This window comes from Silene latifolia, chromosome 11 (genome assembly GCF_048544455.1).
Source record: "Silene latifolia isolate original U9 population chromosome 11, ASM4854445v1, whole genome shotgun sequence".
NCBI classification, from domain to species: domain Eukaryota; kingdom Viridiplantae; phylum Streptophyta; class Magnoliopsida; order Caryophyllales; family Caryophyllaceae; genus Silene; species Silene latifolia.
In genome coordinates, this window is record NC_133536.1 from 50,096,191 (window position 1) to 50,111,133 (window position 14,943).

Consider the following 14,943-nt stretch of genomic DNA (forward strand, 5'->3'; position numbering starts at 1 on the left):
TCACGTTTTCTTTCACGTTCATCACGCTCTCTTACTTGAGCTTGAAGTTGACTAATAATTCCCGGTTGATACGTGGTGCTGGGAATTGTTGATGTCGATCTCCTACGCGTGTTCTCATAGAAAGCCGGTGTTGAACTTCTGGTACCATACACGTGTCCTTTCTTGAAGCCATTCACCAACACAAACCATATGTCATTATCCGGTTTTTCTGGATTGGCGGCTTTTTCATGTTCAAATGCATCCTACAATATTAAACAAATGGTAGTAAGTTAATATGGTAACCAGCTTATATAAGACATTTTAAAAGAGAATAAATTAACAAAAATTAAGTGTTAGGGAAAACTTACATATAATTCCTTGTCTTTTGGCTTAGTCCAACTTCTAATCCCTTTGTGGTCAACCCTGGAATGCGTGTCCAGAAACAGTTCCGGTACCGTCGCAACCGGCTTTGACTTCTTCTTTCCTTTCTGAATGAAAAAAAAAAACATACATGTTAGAAAATCAACAAAAAATCTAACATAAAATAAACATGTTGCATTGAAAACCAAAAAAAGTGTGAAATAATAGACAAACTTACACCCAATACACGATCCCAGAACGATCGTGATCCCCCGTAATGAGTAGGCTCGACCACGGCATCTACCTTTCCTCCTTTTTTCTTGAGGGATGCTTGCTTAGACTTCTTTTGAAAAGCTTCACTTTTGGTATGCTTTATTAAGCCTTCATACTTCTCACCTGCAATTACACATATGAAATCATAACTAATAAGTTACTGATATTATTTATAATATAAGAGAGTATATGCTAATTAATACAAATAACAAAACAAGTTAATTAAATACCTTTCATGTTGTCCTGCTCCTTCGGCGCCCGACCGTCTTCCAGATCACGTCCCGATATCGTCGAGTACCGACTTCGTTGTACCTGTTACGGACATTCTGTTCTTGAGAAGGTTCCCAAGCAAATGATTGCTACAAAAAAAAGGCGACAAAATTTCATATCAGTATAAAATAAAAGTCTAACTTGGTTCTTAAAAAATTTATCAAAATTAATTATTTGGTTTCTAAAACAAAGAATTACGGAAAATATATACCCGAAAGTTATTGAACCACGCCTCTTTTTGTGCATTAGAAGCTTGTGTCCACGATGTAGGAATTGGACCCACGAAATTAGTCTTCGTGCTTTTCGTTACACCTCGTATCACGCAATCGTCCATAAACCTGCATTTATTTTGAACATGTAAAATTAGAAACAATTATTATTTTACAAAAAAAAGATAATAATAATAATAGTAGGCTAATAAAGAATAAGACTTACCATAATCCCGCCGGCTCAAGTATCATCCGATGATCTGCAGTGTACCGTATCTGCATCTATACTGCCTCGTTGGTAGCGTCAGCCTGATCCTCGTCACCGTCACCGTCTGTCTGCATCGGATCCTCACGCACAAACTCCTCCTCCTCCTCACGCGTACTCTGTCCAGAACCTGAGCCGCCTCCACGCTTCCTACCTCGACCTGCTCTAGCCATCTGCAGTAATACAAATAATAATTAACACAAATAATGATAAATGAAAATTATACGGACTTCTAAATTTTAATTATTTACTCTTGAGGAATACAAAATTATACAAATTTAATCATACTCATCATCGTCGTCATCCTCCTCCTCATCCTCATCCTCATCATCGTCATCATCATCATCATCATCATCATAATCATCTTCATCTCCAAACCCCTCGTCCCTCCGCCTCCTTTTCTCCTCCTCCCTTCTCCTCCTCACCTCCTCTTCCCCCCTCCTCTCCTCCTCTTCTTCCCTCCTCTCCTCTTCATCCTCCTCATCCTCCCCCGGCAGTCTCTCTTCCACATCATAATATTCTTCCTCTTCCATGTCTTCACCATCTTTATTCTCATGCTCATAGTTGATTTCATCGGGTGGAGACAAAAGTGTTTCATTTGAAACGTTTTCTTCTTGGAAAAAAGTTGTATCAACTTGTGATCGTGCCTTTGTCTTAAAGATTGCACACCATGCATTTTGATTTCTATCATTTGTTGTGCTTGTATAAGTAGCAAAATAAACTTGATGAGCCTGATGTGCAAGTATAAATGGATCATACTTAGAGTATGTTCTAGTACGATTCACTTCTAAAAGCTTGTATTGTTCATGTACTCTCATTCCAGCCACAGAATTATCCTTCCAGTCAACCTTGAATAAGACAGTTTTATAAGCTCGCTCACGTCCATTATAACTAATTTCAAAGATATCTTCAACTATACCATAGTATTCGTTGTCATCAAGAGAAGAAATAGTAACCCCCCAATTGCACCTAGCCTTACCTTTACCGTGGTTGAATGTTTGGAAATTAAACCCATTAACCGAGTATCGATTCCACGTTCTTACCATTTTTGAAGGACCAAAAGCCAAACTTCTTATCAAATCATCTTGAATATTCAACTCAATTACATGTTTCTGAAACCATGTTGGAAATTGATCCTCATGTTTGTCCCAAACATCATCCTTACTTATATTAGGATTCCTCTCAATAAAATCATTAACAAACTGTGTTTCGTATGACTCCAAGAGGTCACAATTAGATAGCACGTAAAGGTGGGCACGATTATACTCTTTATCATCCAAATATCTTGTTTGCCCCTTTGATGAACACCCTTCATCATCTTGAGTTTGAAAAAATTCGGGTAAACTTCCGTCTATTTCATCCAGTTTCTCAACATTCAAGTTTTTTGCTTTGGTTTCTATATGTTTTTCAAAGTAAAGAGAACAAAAGTTTGCAATCTCTTCCGTTAAATAAGAATTGCATATAGAACCTTCCACCCTAGCTTTATTACCAATTTTTTTCTTCAATTGATTAAGAAACCTATAAAAGTTAATGATGAGTTTTATTAATAATAAAGTTAACATATAATAAATAGATTAGTTATTATTATTAATTTTAATTTAAAAGTAGCTATATTATCTTAATTATCTTTCACATGGATACATCCACCTATATTGGACGGGTCCTCCAACTTTGGCTTCATATGGCAAATGAACCGGTAGATGCTCCATGGAATTAAAAAATGCAGGAGGAAAGATCATTTCAAGCTTACACAATATCTGTGGTATTTGCTCTTCCAGACGAATCATGTCATCAACACATATTGAAGAGTCACATAAATCTCGGAAGAATTGACTAATCTCAACAACTGAATTCCAAACGTTTGTTGGCACGAGGTGTTTCAAAGCAACGGGTAATAATCGCTCCATGAATACATGACAATCATGACTTTTCAAGCCTTACAACTTTAGCTTCTTAAGATTAACACATCGACTAAAATCTGATGCATACCCATCAGGAAACTTCAAATTTTGTAACCACTCACACAATACCTTTCTCTTAGCTTTGTCGAGAGTGAAAATGGATGTTGGCTTACACCCGTCGCCTGGGACGATGACAAAATTTCTGCAAATCTTTTCTAGAAGCAATGCTATCACATTTTTCACCTTCTACATCCATGATCATGTCAATTAGTTGCTCAAAGAAATTCTTTTCTATGTGCATTACATCCAAATTATGTCTTATCAACATTGTCTTCCAATAAGGAAGGTCCCAAAGAATGCTTCTTTTAAACCAACCGTTTTTCTGCTTTTTCAATTCTTTAAATTCTTCTTCGGTACCATCAACAGGGAATGGTAAATCACATAACGTCATCCATATCTCATCCCCAGGCACTCGTTTCGGAGGGGCATTAAACACCTCTTTACCTTTTCTGAAAGCTTTCTTGTTCCTCCTATGTGGATTTCCCTCTCGTAAGAAGCATCAATGACAATCAAACCAGCTTATTTTCTTGCTATTGGGAAGCCAAAATGCTTTACTTTCCCCCATGCAACAAGGACATGCTTTTTGTCCTTGTGTAGACCACCCAGATAGCATACCATAGGCGGGAAAATCATTTATTTTTTTTTTTTTTTGCAGAGAAAGTATAGGATTTGCATTAAATAATGAGAAGCGAGTACAATCCTAAAACCTTAGTCTACAAAGGAAACCAATACGGTCCCCTAGAAACTACAAAAGAACTAACAAGATGACCACTAAGTCCAGCTTACATCCTCATCCACAGTTTGTGAACTAAGTAACCGTTGAAACATGACAAACTTAACATCAGTAAACAGTTGATGGGCCGTTTTCTTCGTTCCATGAAATATACGAGTGTTTCTTTCATGCCACAAAATGTAAATCGAGGCAGTCAGAGCACACCTGCATACTCTTTTCCGCAAGCTTTGCCCCCTGAGATGAGTCTTATACCAGACAAGAAGCCGTGGGAGCGTGAAAAGAAAGCACCCAAGCTTAGTCCAGGCAGAGACGAGTTTCCAGAGAGCAGCAGAGAAAGGGCACCTGAAGAAGAGATGAGTAATGTCTTCCCCAGCAGCTTCTCACAAAGAACACCTGTTGATGATGACTAACCCTCGTTTATTCAAATTATCAATAGTAGGCAAAGAATTTTGAAAGACCAGCGAGCTGATAACCGCATGTTTAGGGACACAGATGCTATCACACAAAATATTAGCCCATCTCACCTTTGGTTGCTTATCTCGAACAAGCTCGTAAATGACTGAACCAGGGAACTTACCCACCACATCCCCAGCAAGGACCAGCTTTGCATCTTCTGTAGTCCCCATTAAAGGTAGGAACCAGTCCCTTACCTTTAAAATATTAGACCAATACCAAGAATCAGAGCTCCTAAAGGGAAGTTGCCAAAAGTCGCCACCCTGTATGACATAAGCTTTAACCCATTGAACCCATAAGCTTTGTGGCTGATGATCAATTTTCCAAATCCATTTCAGCATTTGCGTTTTGTTCCATGACAAAACCTCTTTGATATCCAGCCCACCTTCAGTTCTGGGGTAACAAAAACTAGCCCAACTCTTAAACACCATACGCCTGGAACCACTTTCATAACCCCAGAAAAAACGACTACAAATCTGCTGGATATTTTTAACGACCCCTTTTGGAAGCAAAACGCTAGCCCCCCAAAAATTTTGTAACCCAAAAATAACAGAATTAATAAGCATAACTTTTCCAGCGTAACTCAGAGAACTAGAAGCCCAGGGAAAATCATTTATTGTCCACAAAAGGGAAGCTTTAAGTTGAAAATTTTGTTTTTTAGACACATCATAAGTTTCCACCCCAACTTCCCACAAATATTTCAACTCCTCCACCAATGGTTGTAAATAAACATCCAAATTACGTTTCGGGCTTTTTGGTCCGGGAACAATAAGTGACAAGAAGATAAATGGTCTTTTCATACATAACCAAGATGTTAAGTTGTATGGTGTGACCATAACGGGCCAACAAGAATACTTCCTCCCAAAATTACCGAAAGGATCAAATTCATCCGTACACAAGCCAAGTCGTACATTGTGGGGTTCCTTGGCAAATTCAGGATACATCTGATCAAATCGTTTCCATTCTTCCCCATCACTAGGATGACTCATCTTCCCCGGAGCACGTGGGTTTTCTTTGTGTCATCTCATTTGTTCGGCAATGTTTTTGGTGGCATAGATTCTTTGAAGTCTTGGTGCGAGAAGAAAGTAAAACAATTGGTTACATGCTATTGGTTTCTTACTCTTTTTGGCCCTCTTACTACCCTTTCCTTTTTTCAACACCAAAACTGTATCTCCTTCACTTGTCTCATATCTATCTGCCCCACAATCTTTGCATTTGTCAAGCAAAGCATCATCTTTCCAAAATAGCATACATCCTTCAGGACATGCATCAATCTTTTCATGCACTAACTGAAGACCTTTAACTACTTTTTTGGTAGTGTAGAAACTTTGGGTCATGATATTATCATCGGGGAAAGATTCCTCAAGGAACGAGTCAATGCCATCAATAGCAAGAAATGGCATATTAAACTCACATTTCAAGGTAACTAGCCTAGAAGCGGCTTGTAAGAATGTCATTCTGCTTCCTTCATACAAGGGTTTTTTTAGGCTTTTAACATGTCAAGAAAGGCTTTTGCTTGTGGGTGTGGCGGTTGTTCTTCAGAAATGGTTGTAAGGTCATCACTATTAAAAATAGTGGAATCCATAGCATCAACAACCATCTCTCTATATGGGTTCTCATCATTTTGTATTTGTTGGGTGTGAGCTTGTTCATGAATTGGAGAATATGCTTCTCCATTTGAAATCCAATTGTAATAATTTGGCTTAAACCCGTTTATAATGAGATGTTCTTCTACTACAATGTCAAGCTGGTATTTCAGGTTTTTGTATTTCACTACAACGAAAACGCGGGAAACTGACGAAAAAATTAAGGCCATACTAACGGCCTTTCCGTCGGTATTTCAATTTACTGACGGAAATTCCGTCAGGAATCAGGGTCAGCTTATTTCGTCAGTAAAAAACTTGTCCTGACGGAATTTCCGTCGGTCTTTCAAAATACTGACGGAACTTTGACGGAAAATCCGTCTTTATTTTCAGCTCGAAAGTGACGGAATTTCCGTCGGTTTTTTTCATTACTGACGGAAATTCCGTCGGTGTTATCTGACACGTGGCTTTTTCTGTGATTTTAGGGGAAATGGGGAAGATAGTTAGTGACGGAAAATTCGTCAGTGTTTCCATTTTACTGACGGAATTTCCGTCAGTAGCTAGACACGTGGCACTTTTCTGTTAATTCTGGAAAAATGATGGAGAAAAACAAAGGATTTGAAATTCCGTCGCTTTTTAAATTACCGACGGAATTTCCGTCGATTAATTAAAAAACAGAATGGAAACAAAGAAACTGCTTTGCCCCCACGATGCGTTTTTTGCATCGTTTCAAATACAGCCATGATGCCCATTTGCATCGTTTCCAATATAACCAAAACCTGCAAAACACATCCAATCGTCGACCGCCAAGCGGGAATCCATTTTCACGTCGACCGCTAATGCGGGAATCAATAGACAACAAAAGAGAAGGGGACGCAAATTGTTTTACATAAAAAGATAGTCAAATTTGTACATTGTCTTACAAATTAAACACGAAAGAGAATTGTCTTACCATGTTTTTCATACTCCCTACTAGACGACAATACTAACCAAACTAAAGTTCTAACCTAAAGGCTCTAACCTAAAGGCTCTAACCTAAAGGCTCTAACTTATTATAGGCTCAATAAAACTACCACTACCTCCAAACCCGTCATCACCACCCCCAAAGTCATCCCGTCTATGTGGAGGAAATTGTGAACACGTGTTTGGGGGTTGAGATGCTTGCATATCAGCCCAAGCCTTTTTCATTGCCGCCATTTGTTCAAATTTGTTCACGAACTGTCTTTCAAGAGCAACTCGAGCGGCTCGCTCATCATTCATTTGGGTGGAAAGCTGTGAAATCATGCTAAGAGCATAAGAGAAAGACCGTCGGCCAGCTTTGTTAGGAGGAAGATCATACCATATTTGGGCCCCTGTATCTCCGGTCTCAAACATCCGGCTCTTCTCGTCAAAGCCTCCTACAGCCTTGTAGTAGGCCCGAATCTCGTCGGAGACTGTCCAGTGGCAATGGCGGACTCATCTCCGCTTGGAAATCACGCTTAAAAAAAAGAGAAAATCGTCGAAATGATAATATATATATATATATATATATATATATATATATATATATATATATATATATATATATATATATATATATATATATATATATATATATATATATATATATATATATATATATATATATATATATATATATATATATATATATATATATATATATATATATATATATATACCTATCTTTATAAGAAAGAGATTATCGTTCTTTGTAATAAAAATAAATATTAAATTAAATACAAGAATTTACCTCAATATCAGCCGCTCGAGGGTTAACCCACTCGCCCTTCTTATTTTTCTTCGTCTTCATGAACATCTTGGGGGGGGGGGGGGGTGGCCTCTTGACCCTGAAATTAGTATGGAAACAAGTAAAATCAAGTATATATTTGTCAATCATATATATTAACCACTTTTTTACCAATTCCTTGAAAGCATCGGAGCAACTCTTCCGACCAAGAGTGTGGGTGCCCAATGCTTTCCCATCTTTCCCACCCGACTTCCTATTTGCCGTGTTGATTTTCGAATGTTTGGCAAAAGTAGGATCATTTGGCCTATTTCTAAGGTTCTCCAACCAAGTAACAGGCACCCACTTTGGCGGTTCTTGTTATATTTTAGTCCATTAATAAGAGTGGTAATCCGCCTCGTTACCCTCGACTGCCACTCAGGCACAAGATCATACTCAGGATTGATGGATCTTACATGACTCTGTTTCAAAAACAAGTATGAAATTAGTTATATAAAACTTATGAAAATTCATATAAACTTAAGAAAATTATTATAAACTTAAGAAAATTATTATGGAAAACATAATTACCGCAAAGTAATTCCACATCTTCTGACGTTGTGTGTTACTCGCTTCACCCCACCTAGTGAAGTACTCATCTCTTGTGTTACGGGTGAACGACCAAGTAACATATTTCTTGATTGGTTCGTCATCCCACCTGAAAAACACATAAATATTTGACATTAAAACTGTAAATGTTAAGTTTTTTAAAAAAAAAAATTAACATAAACTTACCAATAATGATCATGCCGAGCACGGGCCGATGAGAGAGTCACCTGCATCTCCTCCTGTCTCCGTGATGGAGGATCAGGATCCTCCTCATTCTCAACCTCCTCGTCCTCCCGATTTTGTTGAGATGCATTGCATTACTATTGCTCCCAAAAACACGGCGAAAAATGTTCGGCATAATCACTGCATGAAAACAATTCAAATTGTTAGTTCAAAGAAAAAATCGTTAGTTCAAAACAACCATTTCTGCAGGGTATATATAAACAATTGAAACAAACACTAACTATGGAAAACTGTGAACTAATTACCACTTGCCTCTTCTTTAATGCATTTTATTGGCTGAATTGAGAGGTTTCTTATAACCAAACCTTGGAAATTGAAACACACTATTGATGTTAAGCTAAAACGACATGTATAAAACAAAAAACCAAATAGCCTAGAACGACAAGTAATAAAAAACGGAGGGCAAATTTTATTGAATGTTTAATAATTGTACAATTACAACTAGTCCTCCTCACTATCACTATCACTACAAATCAAAACAGGTTCATCTTCTGAAAAAAAACACTCCTACTTCTTCCTCTGATTCCTCATTTTCGTATCTAATAAGTTCTTCAACTTCATCTTCATCCCCTTCTTCTCCGACGTCTCTGTCATATTCCCCTTGACCTCTTTCCACTGTCACTTCGTATACATCTCCATCCTCTATATCTTCCAACAAAATCAGTGAAATTGAGTGATCATTCACAACCACATCTTCTTGAAAGACACTTTCTTCAATAGGAGTATCAACTTGTGATCTTGCCTTGGTTTTAAAAATCGCGGACCACTGAATACCTTGATTACCTTTCTTAATGGTTGGATAAGGAGCATAACAAACTTGATCGACTTGAAAAGCTGCCACAAATGGGTTATGTCCACGAAGTTTCTTTTTCTCGTTTACATCTATAAGTCCATAAACCTTATGGATACTAAGTCCTTGTGGGGAATTATCAAGCCAATCACATTTAAACAATATAACCCTATAAACCCTTTGCTCGGCATAATTAGAAAGTTCAATTACTTCATTTAGGGTTCCATAGTAGTCCAACCCTTCAGTTGAATTCACAGAAACCCCATTGCTTAACGTAGACTTCGAAACATCAACTCCCTCCTTAAAAGCTCGAAACTTATAGCCGTTGATGGAATACCGTCTCCAAGACTTCACCATGTTACTAGGACCCAATGCTAAAGCTATTATTAGACGATCCTTCAATCTATGAACCTATGAATAAAAAATGTTAATTAAGTTGTTATAATTTTTTCAATATCTAATAAGAAATCTAAATGTATAGTTCAATTTCAAAGAAAATGTATCATCACTTACTTGATTTCGGAACCATTTCGAAAAACGTTTGTCATGTGATGCCCAAACATCATCAGAGGATGTGACATCAGGAAAATTGATTTTGATATGTGCCTCAAATTCCCTATAAGTAGGGAAAGCATGTTTTAGTTATGTATTAATTACCTATAAATTCGATCTAATTTGATAATTAAAAAACAATTGAGTAATGATGAAGTATTAACTTACTTTTCATAAGTCTCTAAAAAATCTCCACAGTTCCTTAGCACATAAAAATGAGCTTCTTCATACTCTTTCTCAGTTAAGTACCTCTGTATACATTTCCCGGTTGTAGTTCCCATGTCATCATTGAATAACTCAGGTAACTTAGATTTCAACTGGTCATCGGAATTTACACCAACATCTAAGTCGTTTGCTTTTGTGTCAATGTGATCTTCGAAATAAAAAGAACCGGAATTTGAAATTTCCTCTAAAAAAAAAGCGTTGCATATTGAACCCTCCACCCGAGTTTTGTTGCCAATCTTTTTTCTATATGATTAAGAAATCTCTCAAATGGATACATCCATCGATATTGAACAGGTCCTCCAACTTTCGCTTCATAAGGTAGGTGAAGAGGCAAATGCTCCATGGAATTGAAAAAACACGGGGGAAATATCTTTTCTAACTTGCATATTATCTCCGCAATGTTTGACTCCAGACGTTCCATAGAATCAACTCTAATCGTAGAAGTACACAGGTCTCTAAAAAATTGGCTTATCTCAGTTATTGCATTCCAAGGACCTGTCGGGAGCAACTCTTTCAAGGCAACGGGGAGTAGCCGTTCCATAAAGACATGACAATCATGACTTTTCATGGAATGTAACACCATCTTTTTATGGTCAACACACCGACTCAAATCTGAAGCATAACCATCCGGGAATTTTAAATTAGCAACCCAGCCACATAGAGCCTTTTTCTCCGCGGTTGATAAAACAAACCTAGATGATGTGGTCCGTTTATAGCAAAGTTCATTAAAGTCTTCTTTACCCTTAGGGTCAAATTTAGTTTTACCTGGTACATCCATGATGGTGTTGATAAGTTGTTAAAAAAAACCCGTTAGTTTCGATGCGGCTATGCGATTCTCAGTTTTTCTGTTTTTAAGAAAATGCTTACAATTGTCGCGGAAAGGATGATCAGGTCTTAAGAACTCACGGTGACAATCAAACCAACAAACCTTTTTGCTATTTTTAAGCCAAAAAGATCTATGATCATTTTCTGGACAATAAGGACAGGCACGATATCCACTTGTGGACCAACCAGAAAGCATGCCATATGCCGGGAAATCGTTGATCGTCCACATTAATGCAGCCTTTAATTGAAAATTTTGTTTCTTAGAGACATCATAGGTGTCCACGCCGGTTTCCCAAAGTTGTTTCAACTCTTTGATCAACGGTTGGAGGAAAACATCTAAATTTGACTTCGGGTTCTTAGGACCGAGAACTAGTACAGATAAGAACATAAATTGTCTCTTCATGCATAACCAAGGAGGTAAGTTGTACGGAGTCACAATCACGGGCCAACAAGAGTATTTCGTCTCAAACTGCCCAAAAGGTTGAAATCCATCCGTACACAAACCTAGCCTAACATTCCGGGGTTCACTTGCAAAATCTGGATGCTCTCTATCGAAATGCTTCCACGCTTCTCCATCACTTGAATGTGCCATTGTCCCCCTTTCTCTTAATCGAGAGTTTTTGTAGTGCCAACTCATCTCACCTGCTATGTGCTTGGTTGCATATAGTCGTTGTAACCTTGGCGCAAGCGGGAAATAAGTTATTGGTTTACATGGAATTCGCCTCCCATTTGAATTCTTTTTACCTTTATACCGAGATGCACGACACTTTGTACATTCTTCAAGATTAGAATTTTCCTCCCAGAAAAGCATGCATCCATTGATACATGCATCAATCTTTTCATGGGGAAGTTGGAGTCCCTTCAGAACTTTAATCTCATTAAAATTGCGCGCCACTTGATTTTCCTTTGGAATTATGTCACCAACGAACGACACAAAACCATTAGCGCATCTAAGAGATATGTTGTTCTCACATTTGAGTGATAACAACCTAGCAAACTTGCAACAAACTCATATCACTTCCCTCAAACACCGGTTGTTCGGCTTGCTCTAACATTTTAAAGAACGAAGAAACTTGGGGGTTCGGGGTTTCATAACGCACTTCTTCATCGTTAAGGTCATCAGGATTAAGTCGATCCTCCAAAATTTGGTCAACAGTATCACGCAATGCATTTTCCACGAACTCACGGTAAGGATTCTCACTAGCATTTGTACTAGGTAGTTTCTCACCGTGATATGTCCATACATAATAATTATCGGCGAAACCATACGACAAAAGATGAATTTGAACATCTGCTTTCCTTTTAAAACCTAGGTTTTTTCATTTCTTACACAGACACCTCATTTCACCTAAATTCTTGAACTCACTACTTCCTTCTGCGAATTTAATAAACTCTTTCACCCCCTCTGCAAATGCTTTCTTGGGTTTCTTTTTTTCGTCTAATCTTTCATACATCCACTTCCGTTCTAATCTTTTCATGTTATTATATATCTACACATTTATATATGTCATTAAAAAAGATAATAACCTAACAACAATCAAAATCAAGCATAATACACAATAATTTAACATTTTAACCAATATAAATATTGTATTTCTTTCAATTGGGTCCTTATCACTCCAACCTAAACCCATCAATGTACATTTTAAGTTACTAGCAAACATGTACTTGTGATTTATTAATGAGAAAAAAAATTCGGCAGCAATTCCCATCCGTTCTCCAAATACACAATATAGAATAAATAATTACTCTACATATGCATTTAGAGAACATTAAAGGAATTGTCACCAAACTCTTTTCTCATTAACAAATCACAAGCACATGTTTACTACCTAAGTGACTTAAAACGTACAAAGACAGTCCCAAAACGGGGACTATTCAAAAATTACCCCTAGTGAGTAATTTTTGAACGGGTACTAGGTCAATATGAACAATAATTTTAACAATATTAAAAACAAAACATACAACAATGACTACTTTTTCAATTAACATAAACTAACATGATTTACTTTTCATTTTACATATCTAGTCTAATTCATATCTATTCTAATTAACATTTAACAATAATCTAATTTTTAACAATAAAATTAAATATCTATCTTAAGTCAACATGCATACATTAAAAAAAATATAACTAATAATCTAAATTAACAACATACATCCGTCACAACATTGGCTTCTATCCTAATAAGTCAACATGCATCAACACCAACCCTTTTTCAACAACAATTAAAACAATAACTAATAATCTAAAGTAATTAAACTAATTAAAAACCTTAAAAGGAGTAATACCTAATTAACTTGACAAAAAAAAATGAAAAAGAAGGGGCAGTGGCGGCGGACGTGGGGGCGGCGGCTGACGTGGCGGCTGGCGGCGGACGTGGGGGCTGGCGGCGGGCTGCTATGCACAAAAAAAAAAGGTAAATAAGAAAAGGAGAAGGAAAAGGATGAAGGAGAAGGAAAAAAATAAAGGAAAGAGGAAAAAAAGATAAAGTTAATTACCTTATAGTGATGGCGACGACGTGGTGGTGGTGGTGGTGGTGGTGGTGGTGGCGCCGGAAGTGGAGGAGGGTGGTGGTGGTGTCGGGTTTTAAGGAGGTTAGGGTTGACGATTTTTAATTGATTTGGGGGAAATTTGGTAAAGTGAGGGGAAAGTGTTCCCGTGTTTCAGTTTATAGGGACATCTGACGGATTTTCCGTCAGTAAAACAGAAATCCTGACGAAATTTCCGTCAGTATTCCTATTTTACTGACGGGAAATCCGTCAGATGTCCACTTTAGCAGACAATAATTTAAGTGACTGTACACGTCACAATTATTGGTCCACTGACGGAATATCCGTCAGTTTTTTCAAAATCCTGACGGAATATCCGTCAGTGGGTCAATTATTGTGACAGCCTGTCATCAACATAGAATTCAAATATCTTGGCCCACTGACGGAAATTCCGTCAGTTTTTCTAAAATACTGACGGATATTCCGTCAGGATTCCAAAATAATTTCCAGCTGTACTTCATTATTGCATGTGAATAGCAATGACGGAAATTCCGTCAGTTTTATGGAATTACTGACGGAAATTCCGTCACAGGTTTTTTGGCGCCTTTGACTTTGTCAACGCGCCAATAGTTACTGACGGAATGTCCGTCAGGAATAGTTACTGACGGAAATTCCGTCACAAATCCGTCAGTAACCCGTGTTTTCTGACGGCCTCTTTTTTCCGTCGGTAGGGCCGTCACTAACCCGAGTTTTTTTTGTAGTGTTTGGCACAAGGACACCTAAGTTTTTTGTCTACCAAGTCATATTCATCTTGTTGTTTAGCAAATTCCATAAACTCGCTAACACCCTTTATAAATCTAGCGGTATGACGTCTTTTCTTATTGGAATGGTCTAATCTTCCTTCATACATCCATGAACGTTCCAATCTCTTCCTTTTAATCTAAAGAAGACCCCATAATAATTTAAACATTTTTAAAAAATAACAATAATATTACATACAAAATTTAAACATTATACTCCACATTATACAATAAACATATGAAAACAATATATAAATATTGTCAATAAGTAATCCATCTTCGAATGGGGTCCTTATCACTCCAACCTAAACCCGTCAATGTACGTTTCAAGTCACTAGCAAACACACTTGTAATTTATTAATGAGGAAAAATTTGGCAAAGAATTCCCTTGATTCTCCAAAAACACATCAATGTAGAATATCTAATTACTCCACGTATACATGTATTCGGAGAACATTAAAGGGATCGCCACCAAACTCATTCCTCATTAATAAATCACAAGTACGTGTTTACTACCTAAATGACTTGAAACGTACAAAGACAGTCCCAAAATGGGGACTATTCAAGAATTACTCCTAATGAGTAATTCTTGAACGG